Raw genomic sequence first — 18,141 nt, 5'->3', positions numbered from 1 at the left:
CGTAGACATAATCGTGAAACTTTACATCAGCGGTCAGAAGGCCCAGGCACTCCTTTTCTATCTGCTCGTTGCGCAGCTCCGAGGGGGTCATCGCACGTGACGCATATGCAACGGGGGCCCATGATGAGGCCTCATCACGTTGAAGGAGCACTGCCCCAATGCCGGATTGACTGGCATCGGTCAAAATTTTGGTCTCCTTTGCTGGATCAAAGAAAGCTAAGACTGGGGCTGTGGTCAGTTTTGCCTTGAGTTCTCTCCATTCGCGCTATTGGGCAGGGAGCCATTGGAAGTCTGTCGTCTTCCTGACCAGGTTCCTGAGAGCCTTGGTATGAGAGGCGAGGTTAGGGATGAATTTCCCTATAAAATTGACCATGCCCAGAAATCGGAGAACCGCCTTCTTGTCCTCTGGTGTTTTCATAGCTGTGATGGCAGCTACCTTGTCCGCATCCGGCTGCACACCCAATTGGGAGATGTGGTCCCCGAGGAACCTGAGTTCCGTCTGACCAAAAGAGCATTTGGTCCTGTTGAGGCGAGGCCATGCTCATGTATATGTCTGAATACGCGCTGGAGGCAACTAACATGCTCCTGCGGGGTGGTGGACCAAATGATTATGTCATCGACATAGACGCGAACACCTTCAATGCCTTCAAACATTTGATCCATAATCCTGTGGAACACTTCTGATGCAGAGATGATCCCAAACGGCATCCTGTTGTAACAATATCTGCCAAAGGGGGTGTTAAATGTGCAGAGTTTCCTGCTGGATTTATTGAGCTGGATTTGCCAGAATCCTTTTGAGGCGTTGAGTTTGGTAAAGAGCTTGGCGCGAGCCATCTCACATGTGAGCTCTTCGCGCTTGGGAATTGGATAGTGCTCTCTCATAATATTGCGATTTCGATCCTTGGGATCAATGCAAATTCTCAATTCGCCGGAAGGCTTTTTTACACATACCATGGAACTGACCCAGTCGGTCGGTTCCGTGACTTTGGAAATCACTCTTTGGTTCTGGAGGTCCTGCAGTTGCTGCTTGAGGCGAGGTGCGTGCACCACAGGCGTGGCATTCAGTTTTAATAAAATCTTGTAGGTGTACGGGAGCGTGTCCATGCCCTCGAAGACGTTGTGGTACTGGTTGATAATGGCGTCGAGCTGCGCACTGAAGTCAGTGTCCTGAAAGGCAGACGCGTTAGCAGGAGAGAGAGAGTGAACTCTCTGAACTAGGTTCAACAGCTTGCATGCCTGCACGCCAAGCAGGGAGGCATTCGAGGAGCCCACGATTTCAAAGGGAAGGATGGCTTTGCGTGACCTGTGCGTCACTTCAAGTTGGCATGAGCCGCTGGCAGCAATGGCATTGCCATTATAATCTAATAGCTGGCAAGCTGATCGTAGGATCACTGGTTTGACACAAAGGCTTTGGAGGTCAATGAGATTGGCGGAGGCACCAGTGTCCAGGCAGAATCGTATTTGGGACCGGTTGACCGTAAGGGTGACACACCACTCATCGTCTGGATCGATGCTGTATACCGATAGAGGCTGGATTCTTGGCTTCGGGGACACACTGTTTTTTGTACACACTGTTGACGCTCGAAAAGGCGCCTTCGGGTCCTCGGTGTCAATATCGGGTAGCAGGTCCGAATCGGGATCGGTGACCGTGGGTTGAATGGCCCGGACATTCCTGCGAGGCTGGCTGGAGCAACAAGAGTTGGCAGGCTGAGCTGATCTGCATAAAGCAGCATAGTGGCCAAGTTTGCCACATCTCAGGCATCGTCGGGATCTGGCAGGACATTGCCGCTTTAAGTGGGCAGAGCCACAGTTGCCGCACGTTGTAGCGTCAGTACGTTCGCTGCGCCTCCGCGCATGCGTGGTGCGGTCGTACGTGGTGCGCGCCTGCGCAGTACGTTCGTCCACGTCGCCGTCCCCTCGTTCGGTGCGCACAAGGCGGGAGTCTGCGAAAAGCGCGCAAAATGGTCGCCCTCATCCAGGCTGAGGCCCTGGAGTTGCTCGATTGCTTGGACCCGTTCTGCCAAGTGGGTACCTTGCTGTGCCGTTTCAGCCGCTTGGATGTGGGAATACCGACTAATGGCATGTTCGTGTAGCACGCTGGTTTCGATGGCAATCGCTAGGGTGAGCTGCTTTACCTTGAGGAGCTGCTGGCGTAGGGGGCCCGACTGAACACCGAAAACGATCTGGTCGCGTATCATGGAGTCGGAGGTGGGCTCGTAATTACAGGACTGCGCAAAGATGCGGAGGTGGGTGAGAAAGGACTGGAAAGGTTCATCCTTACCCTGCAAACGCTGTTGGAATACATAGCGCTCGAAACTTTCATTCACCTCGATGTTGCAGTGACTGTCAAACTTGAGGAGGACCTTCTTGAATTTTGATTTATCTTCACCATCAGCAAAGGTGAGAGAATTGAAAATGATGGCATGTTCCCCGGCCATGGATAGGAAGAGAGCGATCTTCCTGGTGTCTGAGGCAGCTTCCCGGTCTGTGGTTTCAAGGTAGAGCTGGAAGCGTTGTTTGAATATCTTCCAGTTGGCCCCTAGGTTACCGGTGATGCGGAGTGGCGGCGGTGGGCAGATGCTGTCCATTTTGCAGGATGGCTGTATGCTGGTGGAAGGCAGATCACTTGCAGGTAGGTCTAAGAAGTTCTAACATCCCTCAACTCCTGGTATCATGATTATCATAGATATCATAGAATTTACAGTGCAGAAGGAGGCCATTCGGCCCATCGAGTCTGCATCGGCTCTTGGAAAGAGCACCCTACCCAAGGTCAACACCTCCACCCTATCCCCATAACCCAGTAACCCCACCCAATACTAAGGGCAATTTTGGACACTAAGGGCAATTTATCATGGCCAATCTACCTAACCTGCACATCTTTGGACTGTGGGAGGAAACCGGAGCACCCGGAGGAAACCCACGCACACACGGGGAGGATGTGCAGACTCCGCACAGACAGTGACCCAAGCCGGAATCGAACCTGGGACCCTGGAGCTGTGAAGCAATTGTGCTATCCACAATGCTACCGTGCTGCCCATGTGTTGGGTGCTCTGGATCCGTGGAACACATACAGGCCACCAACACTTAAAATAGTGCAACACTATTTTATTAAGTTAGAAACTGTTGAACATACTTTCACTGGGGGTTAACAAAATGTTAGATTAAACTAAAGACCTATGCCTGTCCTAACCAGTCTATGCACTCAGCATATGGTGAAGATCTATGCTGTAAGCTCTGTCCTTCTGAGAAGCTGCATCCCGAATGAGCGGGAACTCTGATGCCCTCTGTGTATATAGTGAGTGTGCTCTAACTGGTGATTGGCTGCGGTGTTGTGTGTGTTGATTGGTCTTGCTGTGTGTCCATCAGTGTGTGTGTCTGCACCATGATATACTAGTGTATATTATGACAGCTACTAAACGAGGAACCCAGAAGTGTTTAGAGCCACTGAAAAGGAAAAGCAAACAAAAGAAGCAGGCTGCAGTTGGATCATTGGTTGAGTCACAGTGGCTGTGAATTTTCCTCTCCCTGCTCCTTTCGAAAGGAATGCTGATATACGGCAGAACAGGTAGCTTTGCATTTGCAGTGGCAAAGCTAAGTGATTGTAACAGATTTCATTAACAAGCCAGAGCAACGGCAAGTAACAACACTTTTAACACTGTTGGGGAAAGACTGCTACAAGTTGTATTCCACCCTAAATCTCACGAACAACAGAAAAAAACACACTGCAGAAATGTTGGAAGCCTTGAAAGCATGCTTTGAACCCCAAGTAACTTATGGAACAATATGTGTTCAACATTAGGGCTGAAGTGGAAACAGATTTGATCAATCAGTATGTAACTGCAGTGACACAGTTTTCGGAACCCTGTGAATTCGAGCAACTGAAAGATGATATCATTAAAGCAGCACGGTGGCACAGTGTTTAGCACTGCTGCCTCACGGCGCTGAGGTCCCAGGTTCGATCCCGGCTCTGGGTCACTGTCCGTGTGGTGTTTGCACATTCTCCCCGTGTTTGCTTGGGTTTCGCCCCACAACCCAAAGATTTGCAGGGTAGGTGGATTGGCCAAGCTAAATTGCTCCTTAATTGGAAAAATGAATTGGATACTCTAAAATTTAAAAACAAGACCCATTTACATTTATTTACGCCCCAGCCAACGTGCATCGTGGACCTCATTCATGCCGCCAGCGGGGGATTGGAGCATCACATTGGACGCCGATCCCAATTTCCCCCAATGCCTGATTCTCCGTCCCATCAGGAAACGCAAATCCCCATAATCCCTCCAATCGACCACGTGGAGACGAGGCTGGAGGCCCAGGGTCAGGCGATCCAAGAGATGGAGGAGGTGGCTGGGGCGCATGAGTAGCAGTTTGCCTCGATGGCAGCGGAGATGGGGCTGATGTGGGATCAGCAGAGGCGGCTCCAGGACAAAGTCGTAAACCTGGAGAACCAGTCACGCAGGCAGAATATTAGGATTGTGGGCCTGTCGGAGGGACGTGAGGGAGCTGATGCTGGCACGTATGTGGGGAGAAGCTGCTAAGAGAGGGTGCATTCGCATGGCCTCTGGAGGTGGATCGAACGCATAGAGCATTAATGAGGAAGCCCCAGGGGAACAAGCCACCTAGAGCGGTGGTGATGCGTTTGCACTGTTTCCTGGACAAGTGGCGGATCATGAGGTGGGCCAGGCAAACTAGGCGCTGCACCTGAGAACACCTGAACTTCGAACATATCAGGAGCAGAGCTGGCCAAGAGGAGACCGAGTTTCAATAAGGCAAAGGCGCCCTCTTCAAGAAGGGGATGAAGTTTGGGATGCTGTACAAGGCATGTCTATGGGTGACTTATGAAGGCTGGGAACTGTCCTTTGGGATGTCGGAGGAGGCGATGGAATTTATCAGAGACAATGGACTGGCAGGAGAAGGTGGACATTGAACTTTGGTGCAGATGCTTTGGCACTGCATTTAACTTGTGTTTGGGGCCATTATTCAGCTTCAGATTAGCTTTTTTTCTTTGTTGGACGATGGGGGGCTGATCTCTTCGATTGGGGAGGGATTGTTTTTGTTTGCACTAGCAGGGTCATTGAGCGGGGGGGAAGCAGTGGGGGGTAGGATGCTAGGTGCCATGAGCACGGGCTGCTAGGCTAGCTAGTTCACGGAAGCGCAGTGAACGGTGAGCAGAAGGTTAGTGGGGGATGGGGGTAGGGGTTATTGTTTGGGGAGGCTGGGAGGGCAGGACACGTACTGCTGACAGGGGAAGGGCTTTTATAATGTAACTGGAGAAGCATCAATGACGGTGGGCAGACCTAGGGAGGTATGGGCCACGGACTGGAGGCTGGCCCAAGAGGGACTACGGTTGATCGGCGGGTGGGGATGATGGAGGGGTGGGGGGGAATAGGGTGCCCACCAACCAGGCTGATCATGTGGAATGTGCGAGGGTTGAATGGGCCAGTCAAGTGGACCCATGTGTTCGCATATTTAAAAAGATTAAAGATGTGGCCATGCTACAAGAGACCCACCTAAAGGCGGGGGACCAGACTAGACTGAGGAAGGGATGGATTGGACAAGTATCTAATTTGGGATTGGATTCTAAAACGAAGGGGGGGTGCCGATTTTGATCAGTAAGCAGGTGGCATTTGAAGTGTGAAGTATAGTGGCTGACTCTGGGGGGGGGGGGGGTATGTTGTGGTGAGGGGAGGGGATGACGGTGGTCTAAGTGAACATCTATGCCCCGAACTGGGACTATGTCGAATTTATGAGGCGAGTGCTGGGGAGGATCCCTGACCTGGACTCTCATCGGTTAATTATCGGGCTTCAATTCGGTCCTGGATCCGAGACTGGACCGGTCGAGCTCTAGGTCGGGGAGGGTGTCAGCAACAGGCAAGGAGCTCCGGGGGTTCGTGGAGCACATGGAGGGGGTGGTTCCGGGGGGATCTGTGAGACCGAGGGCGAAAGAAGTTTCATTCTACTCCCATATGCACAAGGTGTACTGCAGAATAGTTTTTTCCGTGTCTGATAAGATGTTGTTGGCAGGGGTGGTTGATAATGAGTATTCACCAATAGTGGTGTCGGACCATACCCTGCACTGGGAGGACCTACGAGTGGGCAAGGGGGGGGGCAGCGCCCGCAATGGAGGGTGGATGTGGGACTGTTGGCGAAGGAAGAGTGTGTGAGCGGGTGAGGAAGGCCAACTGTGGATATGTGGACATTAATGATACGGGGGGAAATTTTGGCAGGTACGGTTTGGGAGGCACTGAAGGCAGTGGTCAGGAGGAAGTTGGAGCGGGCGGAGATAGAGAGGTTAGTGGAGGAAATCCTGCAGGTGGACAGAAGATATGCGGATGGCCCGGAGGCTGAGGCTGCAGATGGAGTTTAGGCTATTATCTACGGGAAAGGCGGTGGGGCACTTGAGAAGGGTGAGTCACTCTCTTCTACTAACTTTCCTGCACCTTTGTGCTTCCTCACATCCACCCGTTAATCGGGGAAAAGATCCGAAAAAACTGCCACGAGTGGTAACCACCAATTGTGCAACCACTCACATCATGGCCGCCACCGGAAGTCCAACTGAATAGTCAGTTATATAATTGAGTAAAGTGATCAGTTTAACAGAGTTACTACTGGAAGACTGAGTTTAGAGTGTGGTTTTTGGGTGGCTCAAGTTGGGTTAAAAACATCCAGTTAATGCTCAGGAATTCACTTGAAGAAACCATTTGAGACTGAGCCAATTCCAAGCAAAAGGCCTTTGTATGTCCAATTAGCCGTATCTCCTCACTGGTTTATGTGCCTGTAAAGATATTGTTCAGACAAAGAAATTGTGTGAATTTGAATCGTCTTCTGTGTCTGTATCGAGATCTTTCCAATCTTTTTGTCTGGTGTAGTGGATCACTTTTTAGGCGGGTCATATTCTGGGCGGGATCACTTTTTAGCAATTCTGCATATTAAAGCGAGATAGCTAGTCTCATTTTAATGTGCAGATCCCTGAGTTACCCGAGGCATGGGATCAATCTCCTTTGCCTCAGAAAGCTCAGGCGAGCAATGGTTTCCACAAATGGGGACCAGACTCAATGGCACCTATGGGGGTCTCCCAGGGGATCAGAGGCCCCCAAGTACATGCCCTTGTGCAGGGTGGAACCCTGGCACTGCTGGTGCCACCTGGCTGCCCCTTCCAGCAGGCAGTGCCACCTGGGTGCCAGAATGGAACTGCCTGGGTGGCACTGCCTTCTGGAAGGGCACTGCCAAGGTGCCAGGTTGGCACTGCCATGATTTGCACTATTTCCATGTTTTGTGTAATTTACAAAGTTTGAAATTGTGCCTGTACACCTTATCCAGTTCGTCAATATAAATCAAGAAAAGCAGTGGTCTTTATACCAACCCCTGGGGAGCAACCCAATTCTGAAATTCCATTCTGAAAAGGACACTTCACCAGAAACCTGGGGCGAGATTCTCCGACCCCCCGCCGGGTCGGAGAATCACCGGGGGCTGGCGTGAATCCCGCCCCCGCCAGTTGCCGAATTCTCCTGCACCGGATATTCGGCGGGGGCGGGATACGCGCCGCACCGGTTGGCGCCCCCCCCCCGGCGATTCTCCGGCCCGGATGGGCCGAAGTCCCGCTGCTAGACGGCCTGTCCCACCGGCGTGGATTAAACCACCTCTCTTTCAGGCGGGAGAAGGCGGTGCGGGCGGGCTCCGGGGTCCTGGAGGGGGGGCAGGGCGATCTGGCCCTGGGGGGGGGCCCCCACGGTGGCCTGGCCCGCGATCGGGGCCCACTGATCCGCGGGCGGGCCTTTGCCATGGGGGCATTCTTTTCCTTCCGCCTTCGCCATGGTCTCCACCATGGCGGAGGCGGAAGAGACCCCCTCCACTGTGCATGCGCGGGGTGCCGTGAGCGGCCGCTGACGCTCCCGCGCATGCGCCGTCCGGCAATGTCATTTCCGCACCAGCTGGCGGGGCACCAAAGGCCTTTCCCGCCAGCTGGCGGGGCAGAAATCAGTCCGGCGCGGGCCTAGCCCTTCAAGGTTAGGGCTCGGCTCCTCAAGATGCGGAGGATTCCGCACCTTTGGGGCGGCGCGATGCCGGACTGATTTGCGGCGTTTTTGACGCCGGTCAGCGGACATTGCGCCGATTACGGAGAATTTCGCCCCTGTTTCCTATCATTCAGCCAACTTTGTGTCCGTGCTGTCACTGTCCCTTTTATTTCATTGGCTTCAATTGTTCTGTTATATGACACTTTCTCAAAACCATTTTGGAAGTCCATGGCTTGGATTCTCCGATTTTCAGGCTATGTCCTGATGCTGACGTTGGAACGGGGGCGTTTAACAGTTGAAAATTCAGCAAAAAACGGCCACCGATCCTCCGTTTGGTTGGGGGCTAGCAGCAAGACAGCATAGAGCACCCGACTACAGCTGGTCGGAGAATTGGCAGGTCCGTGGCTGTGCATGCGCATGGCGGCGCCTGCAGCGGGCGCGCCTTGCAACATCGCGCCGGCCGCAAGTGGACCCGGCCTGTAAAATAGTGCCCCTCTTTGGCCGGTCGCAACCCCCGGACCACCCCCCAGCAGTGCCCCCAGCCCCTGCCAAAGTCCCCCCTGCCCGCAGATCGGTCCTACCCTGACTGGCGGTGCAGGACTGAATCTGCAGCTGCCATGCCGAGTTCCTGACAAATGATAGCACACGCGACTGACGCCGTTGGGTACTCGACTGGGCCGGGGGCGGAGCATGGGGGTAGGGCCTCAGGCAACATCCTGAGGCTGTCGATACGGCGTATGGCGTGCTCCTAGAGTACTCCGCTTTGGAGGGGGCAGAGTATCGTAAAAGCAGTGGCGTCCCGATTCCATCGGAAACGTTGATTCTCTGGCCAATCGCCAAACGCAATTTTGGCTTCAGCAACCAGAGAATCCTGCCTCATGTCTTCCACATCAACTGCAATACCCTCAATCACCTTTTGTTATTTCATTGAAAAATAAAATTAGTTAAACATGATTTGCCCTGAGCAAATCTGTGCTGGTTTTTAAAAATTAATCCAAATTTGTCCATGTGACTTAATTTTGTCCAAGATTATTGTTTGTAAAACCTTTCCCACCGCCAGCAAGCTGACAGATCTTTTATTGCTGGGTTTATCCTTTCACCCTTTTGTGCACAGGGGTGCAACATGTTCAGTTCTCCAGTCCTGTGGCGCTAACTTGTATCTAAGGAGGATTGGAAAATTATGGCCAGTGCATCTGCAATTTTCTCCTTATTTCCCTTAGTTTCTTCAGTTGCATCTGATCTGGCTTGGGTGACGAAAGTTGCTATGTTCAAAGGTGTCATTGCTACATGTCACTCAAACATATTGTATCCGCCATTCAAAACATTTTCCCTTTGCTATTTTTGTTTTAACGTTTCTCTCTCCATTCTTCGAAAAACCTCCCTTTCTCTTCACTCATTTCAAAAACTTCCTATTCAATTTAGTTTGAGGATTTTTCACCATCTTTCACTGCTCATGTAGCATTGCAGCCATTTCCTGTTGCTTTGTTCTGACCCTTAATAACATAGCTGACTCAAGCAAATAAGTTGGACATTTTATGTAGCTGCTAACCAAAATCATAAGGATTTTAATAAAAACAGTGGAAGGTGGTTGAGGAAAATAATGGAAATTGGAGACAAAGACTTTGTGTAATGTGATTGGTACATTTTGGAAGTAGCCAAGAACCAATTTATAAATGAGAAAAGCACAGGAAATTAAGCAATGAGAAAAAAGAAAATTGGCTGATAGCCCAATAGATATAACACAGACAACAGACGCATTATACACAACAATCGCCAAAATGTTATGTATAAATTATAAGAGACTGGTGTGATCTTTCCACAATTACATGTATAAAGGTCATCACTGTAAAAATGGTACCTATTTTTTACCACAGGGGACTATTGTTATTAACATTGGAGAAGTTTTTTTGACTGTGGCCTCTGATTTTTTTTTAAATGTTTTGCTTAATTCTGTGTGTCACTGAGCAGCAAGTAAGAAAAGATAGAAATATACTGGAACTGGCAAAAAAAAAGTAACAAAAAAATGTTTGTGTCTGAGTCAAGGCAGACTCATAATAAAAAATTAGCCAAATATGAAGTCATGCACCAAAAAACCATAAGATCATAAGAAATAGGAGCAGGATTAAGCCATTCCATTCGGCTCATCGTGCTTTCCATTACTTGTCACGCTTGTTACTTCACACTTGTAAATAATATACTTATTAGCATATTATTTACATTATTGTATGTAATTAACATTTAAATAGTGTTTTCCATGACCAAAGGACATTACAGCCAATAAAATGTAAATGTACTCATTGTAATTATGTAGAAACATGCAACCAAATTTGCAGCCAAATTGTGCAGAGTAAAGAAGCAGAATTAAGACTAGGTAAAGCGATTTTATGAATGAAATGAAATGAAAATCACTTATTGTCGCAAATAGGCTTCAAATTAAGTTACTGTGAAAAGCCCCTAGTTGCCACATTCCGGCACCTGTCTGGGGAGGCTGGTATGGGAATTGAATTGTGCTGCTGGCCTGCTTTGGTCTGCTTTAAAAGCCAGCGATTTAGCCCAGTGTGCTAAACCAGCCCCTGCAGTTTTAGCAGTTTTGATTGAGGGTTAAATGTTGGCCGGAACACTGGGGGAACACTCCTACCTTTCTCCAGAAAACAATAATTTACCTTTACCCAAAAGGATATCTAAGCCCCAGTATAATAGATCACACAAAAGGCAGGCTACATTTTTACAAATATTTTGAGGTAGTATTTTCTTTGTGAAGTTGAGAAGTCGAGTTGGAGTTACTGAAGACTGAGATAAGAATTTTAACTGCCAAAGGAGATGGGTTCAGGTGTGGTTGGGTGGGGGGTGCTGTTAAATCCCCAAAAAGTGGCAGGACCAACCTAAAGTCTGAATGGGAAATGCCTGCACAGCTGTTGGGAAAGTACAAGAAACAAAAAACTCTGACTTTCAACCAGCATTTGGGCTTTAACAGCAAGCACCCAAGGTTCCTTAGTTGCCTGCAATTTGTTGTGGTCAACAAGGAAAACCATAGTGAGGAATGATTGGTCAATTAAATTAACCTGGTGTTAATGCTGGACGGTAAGGTCCCAGAATGGAACTCTGCCTCAAAACATTTTTTACTTTAAGGTAACTTGGAGGAACAGAGTCACATGACTTCTAATTAGTTTTTTAACAAGAAAAATTATTTATTAAAGCATGAAAAGTTTGATTATAATACAATACTCCTTTAGCCTCACAGTTTTCAAAATCCCCACTCTGAAACCACCCATTCGATCTTTCATGGATTTCTTCTAACAATCTTCCCAGATGATTGTCACATGTATGCTCCCAAACTCCACTCCCAAAAGGACACGCTTTCAAATTTTCTTTCAAAAATCAGGGGCGAAATTCTCCTGAAACGGCGCGATGTCCGCCGACTGGCGCCCAAAACGGCGCCAATCAGACGGGCATCGCGCCGACCCAAAGGTGCGGAATGCTCCGCATTTTTGGGGGCCGAGCCCCAACATTGAGGGGCTAGGCCGACGCCGGAGGAATTTCCGCCCCGCCAGCTGGCGGAAACGGCCTTTGTTGCCCCGCCAGCTGGCACGGAAATGAGATCTCGGGGCGGCGCATGCGCGGGAGCGTCAGCGGCCGCTGACAGTTTCCCACGCATGCGCAGTGGAGGGAGTCTCTTCCGCCTCCGCCATGGTGGAGACCGTGGCGGAGGTGGAAGGGAAAGAGTGCCTCCACGGCACAGGCCCGCCCGCGGATCGGTGGGCCCCGATCGCGGGCCAGGCCACCGTGGGGGCACCCCCCGGGGCCAGATCGCCCGCGCCCCCCCCCCAGGACCCCGGAGCCCGCCCACGCCGTCTTGTCCCGCCGGTAAGGTAGGTGATTTAATTTACGCCGGCGGGACAGGCAATTTAGCGGCGGGACTTCGGCCCATCTGATCCGGAGAATCGAGCGGGGGGGCCCGCCAACCGGCGCGGCCCGATTCCCGCCCCCGCCGAATCTCTGGTGCCTGAGACTTCGGCAACCGGCGGGGGCGGGATTCACGCCAGCCCCCGGCGATTCTCCGACCCGGCGGAGGGTCGGAGAATGTCGCCCCAGCTGTTTGTGTTAATAATCTACTCCAGGTGTTCCAACTATCCATTCAAACTAAGCTTCCGCTCCACTGTTTTAACAAGTAATCCAGCTTCAGGTTTTCCAACCAACCTTTCAAACAAAGGGTGCGATCTATCGGCTGTTCACACCGGCGGGATATTCCGGACCCACTTCAGCGCATGGGTTCCCCGCGACGAGGGGTGCAGTCAGTGGGAAATCCCGTGACAACAGCAGGGTCGGTAAATCCCGCTGGCGGGCCACCTCCACTGCCGAAAAACACGCGTTGGGTTGGTCGGTAAATCCACTTTTTAAACAAGGAATCGAGCTCCGGTTTTCCACCTCTCCTTTCAGGTTTCGTTTGTCTTAAATGTTTTTGCGCAAACTCAGAGATCCAGCCACTGATTTCCACAATTATTGCAAATAAAGGGCTGGATTCCCCGCTCTCCTTCACCGCAAGTAGAATGGCGATCAGGAGGAGAATATTGGGTCATGCAAAAATCACGATTTGTGCCCAACGTTGATTCCGACTTCATACTCTGGGCCCCCACTGGCGGAATTAATCATGTTTGCGCCCCACCCCGGCAGGCCCATGTAAAACCGTCATTTGCATGGATTTGAATGTCATTAGTGGATTGGATACAGCATGCTCCACCCTTCTTCAATGCTTCACCTCTCTCAGGCAGGCGTCACACCTGTGCAAGTATTTACAAGCGAATATGCACAGACAGTGACCCAAAATGGGAATTGAACCCAGGACTCTGGAGCTGTGAAGCAACAATGCTAACCACTGGGTTACCATGCCGTCCATAAGCATGCTACTCACCACACACTCTAATTCCAGCCACGAGGGTGGCTCAGAAAGACCTGTCCCATGATTTTGGTTGTCTGACGTTAGACCCACTGCTCGATCCCATTATAGAGAGGAGGGACACCCTCTTCCCCAGGGTGGGCCGCAGACTCAAGTCTGCCCTCCTGAACAGCGCCTGGGAGAAGGTGGCAGCAGCAGTCAATGCTGCCAGCATCACCAGGATGAGACAGCTCATGACAATGAGGGCTGAATGTCCCAGGTGAGGCCTCTGCTCTGTGAGGTCTGAGGGTTTCCAGAGGGGTGGACTGTGTGGGCTTCCAGATGACCAGAGGTTCCTTGAGCATTGACAGGACACAGTGAGTAGTCAGCAGTATGAACAGCTAGGAGCCTGTAAGTAGCACCAAAGGGGTACGTTTAAATCACATCCTGCAGCAATGACGATCTGAGCCAGGCCACCCTGCCAAAGGGGACACCCAGAGTCCACGGACTTAGCACCAAGTTCTTCCCCACTAGTCCCCCCCGGCCTAGGCAGCCACTCCCCAGCAAGCACCGCACATTTTGAGAGTTCTTTTTTTTACCTTCTCATTCCCCCTCAGCCATGGCGTTCAGGCTCTGCTTATAAATACTTGCACCAATTCATGCCTGCATGACGTCCACCTGAGAGGGCTGGAGCATCGCTTTTGGGTGGAGCATACTTGTGTCCAATCCATTAATTAGATTTAAATCAATGCAAATTACGGTTTTGTATGGGCCTACCAGCGTGGGGCACGAACCTAAATCACACTGCCAGCAGGGGACCAGAGCATGGCATCAGAATCGGCACTTGAGGGTGGTACGGTGACACAGTGGTTAGCACTGCTGCCTAGGCCGCTGAGGACCCGGGTTCGATACCGGCCCCGGGTCACTGTCCGTGTGGGGTTTGCACATTCTACCCTTGTCTGTGTGGGTTTCGCCCCACAACCCAAAGATGTGCAGATGTACCCCTTAATTGGAAAAAATAATTGGATACATAGAATTTACAGTGCAGAAGGAGGCCATTCGGCCCATCGAGTCTGCACTGGCTCTTGGAAAGAGCACCCTACCCAAGGTCAACACCTCCACCCTATCCCCATAACCCAGTAACCCCACCCAACACTAAGGGCAATTTTGGACCCTAAGGGCAATTTATCATGGCCAATCCACCTAACCCGCACATCTTTGGACTGTGGGAGGAAACCGGAGCACCCGGAGGAAACCCACGCACACACGGGGAGGATGTGCAGACTCCGCACAAACAGTGACCCAAGCCGGAATCGAACCTGGGACCCTGGAGCTGTGAAGCAATTGTGCTATCCACAATTAGTTCTTTGAGAAGGTGACTGAACAGGTAGATGAGGGTAGAGCAGTTGATGTGGTGTATATGGATTTCAGCAAAGCGTTTGATAAGGTTCCCCACGGTAGGCTATTGCAGAAAATACGGAGGCTGGGGATTGAGGGTGATTTAGAGATGTGGATCAGAAATTGGCTAGCTGAAAGAAGACAGAGAGTGGTGGTTGATGGGAAATGTTCAGAATGGAGTTCTGTCACAAGTGGAGTACCACAAGGATCTGTTCTGGGGCCGTTGCTGTTTGTCATTTTTATCAATGACCTAGAGGAAGGCGCAGAAGGGTGGGTGAGTAAATTTGCAGACGATACTAAAGTCGGTGGTGTTGTCGATAGCGTGGAAGGAAGTAGCAGGTTACAGAGGGATATAGATAAGCTGCAGTGCTGGGCTGAGAGGTGGCAAATGGAGTTTAATGTAGAGAAGTGTGAGGTGATTCACTTTGGAAGGAATAACAGGAATGCGGAATATTTGGCTAATGGTAAAGTTCTTGAAAGTGTGGATGAGCAGAGGGATCTAGGTGTCCATGTACATAGATCCCTGAAAGTTGCCACCCAGGTTGATAGGGTGGTGAAGAAGGCCTATGGAGTGTTGGCCTTTATTGGTAGAGGGATTGAGTTCCGGAGTCAGGAGGTCATGTTGCAGCTGTACAGAACTCTGGTACGGCCGCATTTGGAGTATTGCGTACAGTTCTGGTCACCGCATTATAGGAAGGACGTGGAGGCTTTGGTACGGGTGCAGAGGAGATTTACCAGGATGTTGCCTGGTATGGAGGGAAAATCTTATGAGGAAAGGCTGATGGACTTGAGGTTGTTTTCGTTAGAGAGAAAAAGGTTAAGAGGAGACTTAATAGAGGCATACAAAATGATCAGAGGGTTAGATAGGGTGGACAGTGAGAGCCTTCTCCCGCGGATGGAAATGGCTAGCACGAGGGGACATAGCCTTAAACTGAGGGGTAATAGATATAGGACAGAGGTCAGGGGTAGGTTCTTTACGCAAAGAGTAGTGAGGCCGTGGAATGCCCTACCTGCTACAGTAGTGAACTCGCCAACATTGAGGGCATTTAAAAGTTTATTGGATAAACATATGGATGATAATGGTATAGTGTAGGTTAGATGGCTTTTGTTTCGGTGCAACATCGTGGGCTGAAGGGCCTGTACTGCGCTGTATTGTTCTATGTTCTATGTAATGCTACCGTGCTACCCTAAATTTAGAAGAAAAAAAAAGAATCGGCAATGGACACAAATCTCCATTTTTGCAATACATGCTGTTCGCAATTCTAAGTGCCGGCATCAGGAGGCAGAGAATTCAGCCCATGCACCATGGACTTTGGCATGCATCCTGGCACACAGCCCCTTTCAGAGTAGAGGCCTTTACAGTGACACTATCAGCCAGCCCACTCCTCAGGACTACCAGCTGTCTCCAAGCCATGCCTGTCCACTGCGCCTCTGCTCCCAGCCAGGAAACCTGACCAGCTCCCCGACACAACTTGTGTGTCACACCTAGGCCCCACATCACACTGCAGTTTGCTCCCAGCTCCCTTACACGCCCACCCCTAGCTATAGGAGCAGCCCATACACAGGCCTCTTAGCACAGAGGTGATTGGCAACACACATTGACCATCCCCGCCACACACCTAGAACATAGAACATACAGCGCAGAAGGAGACCATTTGGCCCAGCGAGTCTGCACTGACCCACTTAAGCCCTCAATTCCACCCTATTCCCGTAACCCAATAACCCCTCCTAACCTTTTTGGTCACTAAGGGACAATTTATCATTGCCAATCCACCTAACCTGCACGTCCTTCGACTGTGGGAGGAAACCTGAGCATCCGGAGGAAACCCACACAGACATGGGGAGTACGTACAAACTCCGCACAGACAGTGATCCGGCGGGGAATCGAACCTGGGACCCTGGCGCTGTGAAGCCACAGTGCTATCCACATGTGCTACCGCGCTGCCCACCTGGCACTGCTCCCGGTGGCAGTCAAGGTGATGGTCACCCTGAACCTTTATCCCTCTGGCTCACTCCAGAGTTTGAGCGGGGACCTGTGTGGGATCTTGCAAACACCTGCACACAGGTGCATCCAAGCTGTGATGGATGCCCTATGCACCCGAGCATCGGACTACATCACTTTCAAACTGGACCCGGCCCACCAGGATGCTCGGCCAAAGGATGTCATTCATCTTCTTCCAACATTGATTGCCAATCCTTCGGTGATGCTGGCAGCACTGACTACCACTGCCACCTCCTTCCAGGTGGTGTTCAGGAGGGCAGGCTCAAGTCTGCAGCCCACCGTGGGAAGAGTGTGTCCCTCCTCTCCTCATTGGCATCGAGCAGTGGGTCACATCAGACTCCAAAGGTCCGGGGGTCGGTCTTCTCTGAGCCATCCACTTGGCTGGAATGAGAGGGTGTGTTGAGTGGAGAGCTTATAAGCAACTCCAGCTTGTCAGATTCTTTAATGCCAATTCTGACCCCAGCGAATCGGACGCTAGAGGGGCTAGGAATTTTTTCCAATTCACATCGACCGAGTTCTGGCCAATTTGCATCTCCTGAATTTCGGATCAAACAGCACCCGATTGCACCCAATTTAGTTCCGGCGGGAACCAAATTCTCCGCCGTCAGGATTCTCCATTTTGCTGGCAGCCTGGGGGTTTTCCGATGGCATGTGGCTGCCCCACAATGGGAAACCCCATTGAACAGCTGGTGAAACGGAGAATCCTGACGGCGTGCCGCACCAGAAATCTGGTGCAGCGGGATGGAGAAACCTGCCCAAGGACTCTCAAATGGAGAATCCAGCCCAATGTCTCACAAACTGTAATAAGACCTCACAATCCTTAGAATTACTTCAAATATCTTTCAGGCCTTTCATGAACCAATTTCTTTTCAATTTGATCTGAGGCCTTACTCGGACCCTGCCAGTTTCCTCTGCTCCTTTACTTAAGACTTCTTGGAAACTTATCTTCTGTTATGGATGCCTGGTCAACTCTCAACAGTGCCGAAGAGACTGAACTTGAACCATTGAGGTTTTAAAGTGGTGTGGAAAGATCGATTTGTTCCAGGAGTGATATCATAAGAAATAGGGCTTGGTTATTTTATAAACGAACTTTATTAAAACAAAAGAAAAAACAATATTTAAACTTTTAAACTTCAACCCTAATAATAACAGATTACATGTAGTTTCTTAACCTTTAAGGAGCGGCCCGCGGGACCAGATCCTGGCTCCCCGGATCCCTGACCTGGAGCCCGGATTCCCTGCCGAGCCCTCCCTTTTTTTTTGTTGCTCGGTAGCACAGTGGTTAGCACTGTTGCTTCACAGCTCCAGGGTCCCAGGTTCGATTCCCGGCTTGGGTCACTGTCTGTGCAGAGTCTGTACGTTCTCCCAGTGTCTGCGAGGATTTCCTCCGGATCCTTTGGTTTCCCCCCACAGTCCAAAGATGTGCAGGTTAGGTGGATATGCAATGCTAAATTGCTCTTAAGTGCCTAAAAATGTGAGGTTGGGTTACTGGGTTACGGTGATAGAGTGGAGGTGTGGGCTTAAGTAGGATGCTCTTTCCAAGGGCTGGTGCAGACTCGATGGGCCGAATGGTCTCCTTCTGTAAATTCTATGATTAACCTTAACACACAAGTTCCCATTAAACAGCACTTTATTTTTTTTTTTATTAAATATTTTATTGAAAATTTTTGGTCAACCAACATAGTACATTGTGCATCCTTTACACAATATTATAACAACACAAATAACAATGACCTATTTTATAAACAAAAAATGAATAAATAATAAATAACAAAAATTAAAACTAGCCCTAATTGGCAACTGCCTTGTCACAAGTAACACTCTCCAAAAATATAATTTAACAGTCCAATATATAA

Source organism: Scyliorhinus torazame, chromosome 22, assembly GCF_047496885.1.
Source record: "Scyliorhinus torazame isolate Kashiwa2021f chromosome 22, sScyTor2.1, whole genome shotgun sequence".
Taxonomy (NCBI): domain Eukaryota; kingdom Metazoa; phylum Chordata; class Chondrichthyes; order Carcharhiniformes; family Scyliorhinidae; genus Scyliorhinus; species Scyliorhinus torazame.
The sequence above is the reverse complement of the archived record's forward strand: the minus strand, read 5'-3'. Positions refer to the sequence as shown.